The 9,207-nt window shown below is 48.9% G+C and overlaps 1 protein-coding gene across 1 annotated transcript in view; it reads right to left on the bottom strand.

Moving 5' to 3' along the window:
- Nucleotides 1–9,087: 9,087 nt before the first annotated feature.
- The window catches only part of ppargc1a (peroxisome proliferator-activated receptor gamma, coactivator 1 alpha), a 63,666-nt gene continuing 63,546 nt past the window's right edge, over nucleotides 9,088–9,207 (bottom strand). The window contains exon 11 of the mRNA XM_063186951.1: nucleotides 9,088–9,207. This exon is cut by the window's right edge and continues 599 nt beyond it. The gene's annotated coding sequence lies outside the window, so the exon portion shown is untranslated.

The following is a 9,207-nucleotide window of genomic DNA, read 5'->3' as shown; positions in this document are numbered from 1 at the left end:
TAAAGTGCAGAACAAAAGATAGTTTAAATAAATAGTCATTTAAATGCTAGCTTTAGCTGTGGATTTTTTTTTTAACAGGACTGGCCGTGCACGCCAACGCTGTCAGTGTGAAAGGCAGAGAAAAACACGCTGGCTGAAACTAAGCAGAAAGGCCGCGTTCGTCCCGTGACCGTTCCGTTTGGCTTTGGTATGTCTGAGCCCTAAGACTTGCAGCATTAACAGGCCATTTCTCTCCCAACGGATACTTTAATCAACGGATGCCTTTCTCCAGCCGGCTGTCCCGCACGTGTCTTTCCCAACATCAGAATGAGGGCTCTGTCTGGACATATATGTGGGAGACTGAGGAGTATGAAGCTGGAGTCAGGAATGCATGGTAATAAAGTAGAGAGGGGGAGAGAGAGAGGGATGAGGAGGAGGGAGAGGGAGAGGGGGAGGACAGAGGGAAGAGAGAGGAGAGAGAGGAGAAAAAGAAAGGACAGAGGGGGAGGAGAGAGAGGGGAAAGAGAGAGTGAAAAGAGAGAGAAGAAAGAGAGAAGGAAGAGAGAGGAGAGAGTGGGAGATAGAGGAGGAGAGAGAGGAGAGAGTGGGAGGGGGATGGGAGAGGAGGAGAGAGGGTGAGATAGAGGGAAGAGAGAGTGGGGGAGAGGGAGGAGAAGAGAGGGAGAGAGGAGGAGGAGAGAGGGAAGAGAGAGGGGAGAGAGGGAGATAGAGGGTGGGAGAGAGGGGGGGAGAGGAGGAGGAAAGAGGGAGATAGAGGGAGAGGAGGAGGAAAGAGGGAGATAGAGGGTGAGAGAGAGGGGAGATAGAGGGTGAGAGAGAGGGGAGAGAGGGAGATAGAGGAGGAGATAGAGAGAGGGGGAGGGAGGAGGAGAGAGGTGGAGAGAGGGAAGAGAGAGGGGAGAGAGGGAGATAGAGGAGGAGAGAGAGGGAAGGGGGAGGAGGAGAGAGGGGGATGAGAGAGGGAGATAGAGGAGGAGAGAGGAGGAGGAGAGAGGGAAGAGAGAGGCGGAGAGAGAGGGAAGAGAGAGGGGAGAGAGGGAGATAGAGGGTGGGAGAGAGAGTGGAGGGCTAAGGAATGTCAGGTAATGAAAGGGGGAGGGGTATTTTTATTAGGAAGCTTAGTATTAGAAATGGGGGGGGGGTAAGGAATGTCCGGTATTAAATAGGGGGGGGGGGGGGGTGTGGGGGTAAGGAATGCACAGTATTAAATATGAGGGGGGGGGGGTGCTTAAGGAATGCCCGGTATGGAGAAGGGGGTCGGGATGAGGAGGCAGAGACAGAGGAGAGGAGAGGAGGAGAGGAGAGGGGAGAGGAGAGGAGAGGAAAGGAGAGGAGGGGAGGAGAAGAGAGGAGAGGAGAGGGGAAGAGAGGAGAGGAGAGGAGAGGAGAGGAAAGAAGAGGGGAGAGGAGAGGAGAGGAGGAGAGGAGAGGAAGGTGGGGAGAGGAGAGGAGAGGGGAAAGGAGAGAGGAGAGGAGAGGGGAAGAGAGGAGAGGAGAGAAGAGGAGGAGAGGGGAGGGGAGAGGGGAGGAGAGGAGAGGAGAGGAGAAGAGATGAGAGGGAGGGAAGAGAGAGGAGAGGGGAGGAGAGGAGGGGGGGGGAGAGAGGAGGAGAGGTGAGGAGAGGTGAGGAGAGAAGGGGAGGGGAGAGGATAGGATAGGAGAGGAGGAGAGGAGAGGAAAGGAGAGAAGGGAGGAGAGGAGATGAGAGTAAAGGAGGAGAGGAGAGGAGAGGAGAGGAGAGGAGGAGCGGAGAGGCAAGTGGACAAAGAGGAAAGAGCTATGCCGAATTGATGAAGGCCAGTAGACAGAAACGTCATAATTAAGCCTTGGCAAATGAGGACATTGTCCTGGAGCTTCTCTTAGTAACACTCAGACAGATCAGGAAACATGGACAAAAGCATTAAAGAGAGGAGAGGAGAGGAGAGGAGAGGGGGAGAAGAGAGAGGAGAGGAGAAGAGGAGAGGAAGACAGAGAGAGAGGGAGAAGAGAAGAGAGAGAGAGATAGAGAAGAGAAGGGAAGAGGAGAGAAGGAATAGAAGAGGAAAAGAGAAATAAGGGAAAGAGTCCGGCGAAAGAGAAGAGAAGAGAAGAGAAGAGAAGAGAAGAGGAGAGGAGAAAGGAGAGGAGAGAATCCTGTGTAAATAAGATCCTATGTAGAGCTTTCTGGTTAAGTGCATGAAACGCACATTATATCTCATCTCTCTGGGCTTGTAAACATTACAGCCTTGAAGTAAGCAGTCAGATTTTGTTTTAAGGAGTTTTTCCAAACTGTGTTTGCTGTCAAAATCAGGTCAAACACATTGAAAGCAGATGAAGGCATGCATACTGACACATTAGAATGGATTCTGACAGGGTAGTAAACTAGCAGCCAGTTTTTATATTTGGTCCACGGGACCAAATGTCTTCATGGATTCACAATAATACGCTCAAAAATCAGTAATATATTGTGAGATGACACGCACGTCATGACAACACTGTCACAGCGTTGTGTAATAATTTACCCCTCACACTTCTTCCCACCACATTTTAATCCTAGTCAGCCATTTCTATTACTGACGTTCAGAGATAAAAATCACATTTCCCCATGTCCATACATAAAACTAGTCCTGTCTGAATAGGGCTCAAGACACCGTCAGGATAGAGACAGGTGAGAGAGAGACAGATAAGACAACGTTAAGACAGAGACAGGTGAGAGAGAGACAGGTAAGACAAAGTTAAGTCGGAGACAGGTGAGAGAGAGACAGGTGAGAGAGAGGCAGCATCAAGTGAAACATCAGAGTACAGGCTCTAGGTAAGGACATCAGCTTTCAAATATCCCTTGTGCTTGTGACCTCGGGATGTCGCAAGTTTAGTTCAATATGTCGCAAAAGCAGAATTCAACAATAATGTTCTCATTTGCCAAAACTGTTGTGACTGTGGGGAACCTTTATAGTTTTGTCCACGGAAGCTGTTGTGACTGTGGGGAACCTTTATAGTTTTGTCCACGGGGGCGGGGTGTCAGTGAAGCACGAGGCCTCAAGGACAGGAGACAGAAAAGCACAGGCGACAGAGACGACAGGCAACACAGGTGACACAGGTGACACAGATGACAAAGACGACAGGCAACACAGTTGACACAGGTGACAGAAAGACAGGTAACACAGGACAGAGAGGGCGGATAACACGGGCGGCAGAGAGGCAGGTAGCACAGGTGACAGGCAGGTAACACAGATGACAGAGAGGACAGGGAAGCAGGTAACACAGAGGACATAGAGGCGGGTGACACAGGTGACATAGAGGCAGGTAACACAGGTGACACAGGTGACAGAGAGGTGGGTAACACAGGTGACAGAGAGGCGGGGAAGCAGGTAACACAGGTGACAGAGAGGCGGGTGACACAGGTGACAGAGAGGCGGGGAAGCAGGTGACACAGGTGACAGAGAGGCGGGTGACACAGGTGACAGAGGCATGTAATACAGAGTCAGGTGAAACATCGGAGGACAGAGAGGCAGGTAACACAGGTGACAGAGAGGCAGGTAACACAGCGTCAGGTGAAACATCGTTCCCTTTATTGGCGTTTGATTGGCATCATTAGGGGACAGAACACAGTCACAGGTAAAACAGTAGAACAGGTAGAACAGGTATAGAACAGGAGAACAGGAGAACAGGAGAACAGGGAGACAGCTCTAGAACCGACAGGTACAGGTAGAACCAACAACAGGTAAAACCACAGAGGAGGGACTGACTGGCAGGGCGAAAAGGCAACATGAAGAACACACACACACATACACACACAGTCTCTTACACACACACACACACACACACACACACACACACACACACACACACACACACACACACACACACACACACACACACACACACACACACACACACACACACACACACACACACACACACACACACACACACACACACACACACACACAGTGAAGCAGTGCTATGGTCCTCTGCAGTCGCTACAGTGAGCTGCTATATTGCTACACACACACACACACACACACACACACACACACACACACACACACACACACACACACACACACACACACACACACACACACACACACACACACACACACACACACACACACACACACACACACACACACACACACACAAACACACACACACACACACACTCTTCCACACGGCCACCCTGTTCAGGTACAGTCTGCTGCTATTGCTATGCTACTGAGTTACAAAGCGTCGTATAGAAACACAGTAAAGCCACGGCTAGCACACACACACACTGACACGCCATTACTGACCGCCCGCACACACACTAACGCCATTACGGGGGTGGGGGAGGGGGATTGGTGTGTGTGTGTGTGTGTGTGTGTGTGTGTGTGTGTGTGTGTGTGTGTGTGTGTGTGTGTGTGTGTGTGTGTGTGTGTGTGTGTGTGTATGTGTGTGTGTGTCTGGGTTTGTGAGATGTGCACACACACTGACACTATAGTTTTTACTCTGTGTGTAAAAATGGTGATGATATGTATTGAGTTGTATGCTGTGTGTGTGTGTGTGTGTGTGGGTGGGTGTGTATGAGCGTGTGTGTGTGTGTGTGTGTGTGTGTGTGTGTGTGTGTGTGTGTGTGTGTGGGTGGGTGTGTATGAGCGTGTGTGTGTGGTATATCAGTGCTGGTTATTGCAGTGGTTAGGATAAGGTGTCACAGTAATAGGGGCGGGGTTTTATGTGTGTGTCACAGTATAGGGGCGGGGCTAGCATGTATGTCACAGTATAGGGGCGGGGCTAGAGGAGGGACTAAGGCGTGGGGGCGGGGCTAGAGGAGGGACTAAGATGTGTGTGTGTCAGTAAGGGGGCGGGGCTAGGGGAGGGACTAAGGCGTGGGGGGGGCTAGAGGAGGGACTAAGGCGTGTGTGTGTGTGTCAGTAAAGGTTCGGGGCTAGTGTGTGTCAGTAAGGGGGCGGGGCTAGGGGAGGGACTAAGGCGTGTGTGTGTCAGTAAGGGGGCGGGGCTAGATGTGTGTGTCAGTAACGGCAGCTCAGCTAGGACCACAATCAGCTAAAACACGAAGGAAGTCGGAAAAATAATTTATTGCTTTTGTTTTTTTTTTTCTATATTGATTTTCATAATTACTATTCATTATTTTTGTATTCATGTGTATTATGTCAAGAGTATTATTATTGTATATATTCATATAGATAGAGATATAGATATAGACTTTTTTTTTTTTACATCAAATACAAGATCTTTTAAAAAAAGTCAAGAAAGAAAAAGTGTAAACTTCAGTTTGGCATTGACGTAAGCGACTTGTGAAGAGCAACGCAGATTTGTACATCAGCACAGGGCTGGACTGGCCATCTGGCATAGCGGGCATTTCCCCGTGGGCCCCGCACCCTCATGGGCCCCTGGCCATCTGGCAGAGCGAGCATTTCCCCGTGGGCCCCGCACCCTCGTGGGCCCCTATTTTCAGAAATGTTAAAAAAATACATTATTTATTATTTTTTTATTTTTTTTACATTTCTGAAAATAGGGATCCACGAGGGTGCGGGGCCCAGCAGAGAGTCAGTTCTTCGCCGCTAATTATTTATGAGGCATCCCCTTTAAGCCAAAAGTGCCCGGGCCCTATTTCTCAACTTATGAGGGGCCCCTTAAAGCCAAAGGTGCCCGGGCCCTATTTCTCAACTTATGAGGGGCCCCTTAAAGCCAAAGGTGCCCGGGCCCTATTTCTCAACTTATGAGGGGGCCCCTTAAAGCCAAAGGTGCCCGGGCCCTATTTCTCAACTTATGAGGGGGCCCCTTAAAGCCAAAGGTGCCTGGGCCCTATTTCTCAACTTATGAGGGGGCCCCTTAAAGCCAAAGGTGCCCGGGCCCTATTTCTCAACTTATGAGGGGGCCCCTTAAAGCCAAAGGTGCCCGGGCCCTATTTCTCAACTTATGAGGGGGCCCCTTAAAGCCAAAGGTGCCTGGGCCCTATTTCTCAACTTATGAGGGGCCCCTTAAAGCCAAAGGTGCCTGGGCCCTATTTCTCAACTTATGAGGGGGCCCCTTAAAGCCAAAGGTGCCCGGGCCCTATTTCTCAACTTATGAGGGGGCCCCTTAAAGCCAAAGGTGCCCGGGCCCTATTTCTCAACTTATGAGGGGCCCCTTAAAGCCAAAGGTGCCCGGGCCCTATTTCTCAACTTATGAGGGGGCCCCTTAAAGCCAAAGGTGCCCAGGCCCTATTTCTCAACTTATGAGGGGGCCCCTTAAAGCCAAAGGTGCCCGGGCCCTATTTCTCAACTTATGAGGGGCCCCTTAAAGCCAAAGGTGCCCGGGCCCTATTTCTCAACTTATGAGGGGGCCCCTTAAAGCCAAAGGTGCCCGGGCCCTATTTCTCAACTTATGAGGGGGCCCCTTAAAGCCAAAGGTGCCCGGGCCCTATTTCTCAACTTATGAGGGGGCCCCTTAAAGCCAAAGGTGCCCGGGCCCTATTTCTCAACTTATGAGGGGGCCCCTTAAAGCCAAAGGTGCCTGGGCCCTATTTCTCCCCCAGACCAGCCCTGGTGTCAGTACAACAGAATACCCAAATACCCATAACACCCCGGGATCCACAAACACCTGCGAAATCATTTATCTAAACACCCCAGGATCCGTAAAATACCTGCGAAATCATTTATTGCTTTGTGTGTCTTTAGTACAAAATAAAAACATCGAAGGAAAAGAAGTAAAAGCTACTCTCCTTCATCAGGAAGATCTCACACTGGCTGGAGGCAGGACACACACACACACACACACACACACACGCACACGCACACACACACGCGCGTGCGCACACACACACACTGATTACGTCCGAATGCGACACTCAGCCCCAGCAGCTCACGCCATCATCCTGTTGATTGCTCGTCAAATAAGAAAATCAAATTACAAAATAAAAATAAATATTAAAATCTGTAAAGTGCCACCGCGGTGGCGTCTTTATAAACCTTGATGATTATTATTACTGTTATTATTATTTTCATTATTATTATTATTTGCAATAAATATCGGAACAGCACGTGAGATCAGTGTGCCCACAGAGGGCAGAGAGCGAATATCAAAACAATCAAGTCTACCGAAAAAGCAGGAGGGGAGTATGACTGGGGATGAACAGCACCCCCTAGTGGGGCCATGCTGTTACAGCGCCCCCCTAGCGTTTACAAAAAGACATCGCTGGATTCCCCTCAGCACTCCTATAGCCATGAAAATAAAGCAGTAATACACTAGCGACACCAGCTCTACAAGAAAAACACTGATTGGACAAAAAAGTTCAAATCAGATGAAAGAGCCGCGTGGCTACTGGCTGGCTAACTCTGCCGTTAGAAATAAAAGCTGCTGATTGGCTGTCCCGCCGAGCAGTCAACCAATCAGATTCAGGCTCGACTACAATCATGTAAAACGCCTCACAGCAGCTGGAGCCTACACATTCTCCAGTAAGAAAAATCTCGTTTTTTAAAAAAAGGCTGCAAATTTCACACACTGCATAGCTGTATACCATACCAAATAAACAACTTTGATATATCGTATTTAAATAAACAACTTTGATATATCGTATTTAAATAAACAACTTTGATATATCGTATTTATGTACACAAAATAAAAAATACTCTAAAAACTCTAAAGTGTGAGCTTGTGTGAATTGCGTTAGTACATTTTCTCTTTCTGCAAATGTAGACAGATCACGAACTCCAAAACACCACACCTCGGAACATTCCGGAACACGGAACTCCGTACAACATCCATACGCCAACATCTATAAAAGAATATTCTCACTAGTATTATAAAAGAATAACATTACTCTCAAGATAGAACAAAAGGACGAGAAGGTTTGAACAAGCTGCCGAGTTTCTTTTCCCAGGGAGCCTCAAGTCCTGTGCAGTGGTAGACCACGACGGCCTTCTCAGTAGCTTCACAGTAGCTGGTGGGCCTTCACACAGTGTCTCCGTAGACCAGTGATCCCCAAACGGTGGGGCCACAAAGGTCCCCCAATGGTAGACCAATAGATCCCCTACAAAGTCTCTCCAGAGCTGAAGGGCCCTTACAAGGTCTCTCGGTAGGGATCTTTGCACAGTGTCTTTGCTGTTGAGGAACCTTTGGAAGCATCCTCTAAGTAGATCTTTGCACAGTGAGTCAGTAGACGAGCGAGCGAGCGAGCGATTGTGATCCCTCCGTAGGCCCCAAACCTTGATGAAGGACCCTTGGAAGACCCTCGCACAGTGTGTTCGATTTTGAAGATCTCGGCTGCCAAAGATCTCTTGGAAGTTACCTTGGAAGGACCCTTTGAAGTTACCTTGGAAGGACCCTTGGAAGTTACCTTGGAAGGACCCTTTGAAGTTACCTTGAAAGGACCCTTGAGGATCTCCCGAAAGGTACCTTTGGAAGGTTCCTTCAGAAGACTCCTTTGGAACAACTCCTTTAGAAGGTACCTTTGGAAGACCCTTCCTAAGACCCTTCAGAAGACCCTTCAGATGACCCCCTTCAGAAGACTCCTTGGACAGACCCTTGAGGATCTCCTGAAAGGTACCTTAGGAGACTCCTTTGGAAGGTGCCTTCAGAAGACCCCTTCAGAAGACCCCTTTGGAAGACTCCTTCCTCACCTCACACAGTGTCTTGCTTGTCCCTTTTTGTTTATGCAGCTTCCCTTCCCTTGTAAACTTTGCTGAGTATATATGCATAATATATTACACATATATGATTCCCATACGCATATGCGCAGACGGGTATACAGCGCTGCAGATCTCACTGTACGCTTCATGTGTATGTTGCATGTTGTATGTTGTATGGCATGTGTGTAAGAGCAGTGTAAGATCTCACTGTATACGCGTAGGCCATATGCGTATGTACTATACTGTGTATAATTCTCTTTGCAGGTTATTTATGTAAAACTTCTGCTAGTTGTGAGTGGGGATCGGGAGATGAGATGAGATGAGATGTTGAAGATGTTGAAGATGAGATGAGATGAGATGAGATGAGATGAGATGTTGAAGATGTTGATCATGGAGATGTTGAAGATGTTGATCATGGAGATGTTGGATGGGCGTCAGGATGAGGTGTTGGTGATGGTGATGATGATGGGTGTTGGTGATGATGATGATGGTGGGTGATGATGGCAGGTGATGTGGAGGGTGATGGGGCGTGTGGGTGATGATGGGGCTGAAGAAGATAGAGGAGCAGGAGGAGCAGGAGTGTTTGGAGCAGGTGCGAGAGGAGCAGGTGCGAGAGGAG

This window comes from Engraulis encrasicolus, chromosome 21, assembly GCF_034702125.1.
Source record: "Engraulis encrasicolus isolate BLACKSEA-1 chromosome 21, IST_EnEncr_1.0, whole genome shotgun sequence".
NCBI lineage: Eukaryota > Metazoa > Chordata > Actinopteri > Clupeiformes > Engraulidae > Engraulis > Engraulis encrasicolus.
The sequence above is the reverse complement of the archived record's forward strand: the minus strand, read 5'-3'. Positions and strand labels throughout refer to the sequence as shown.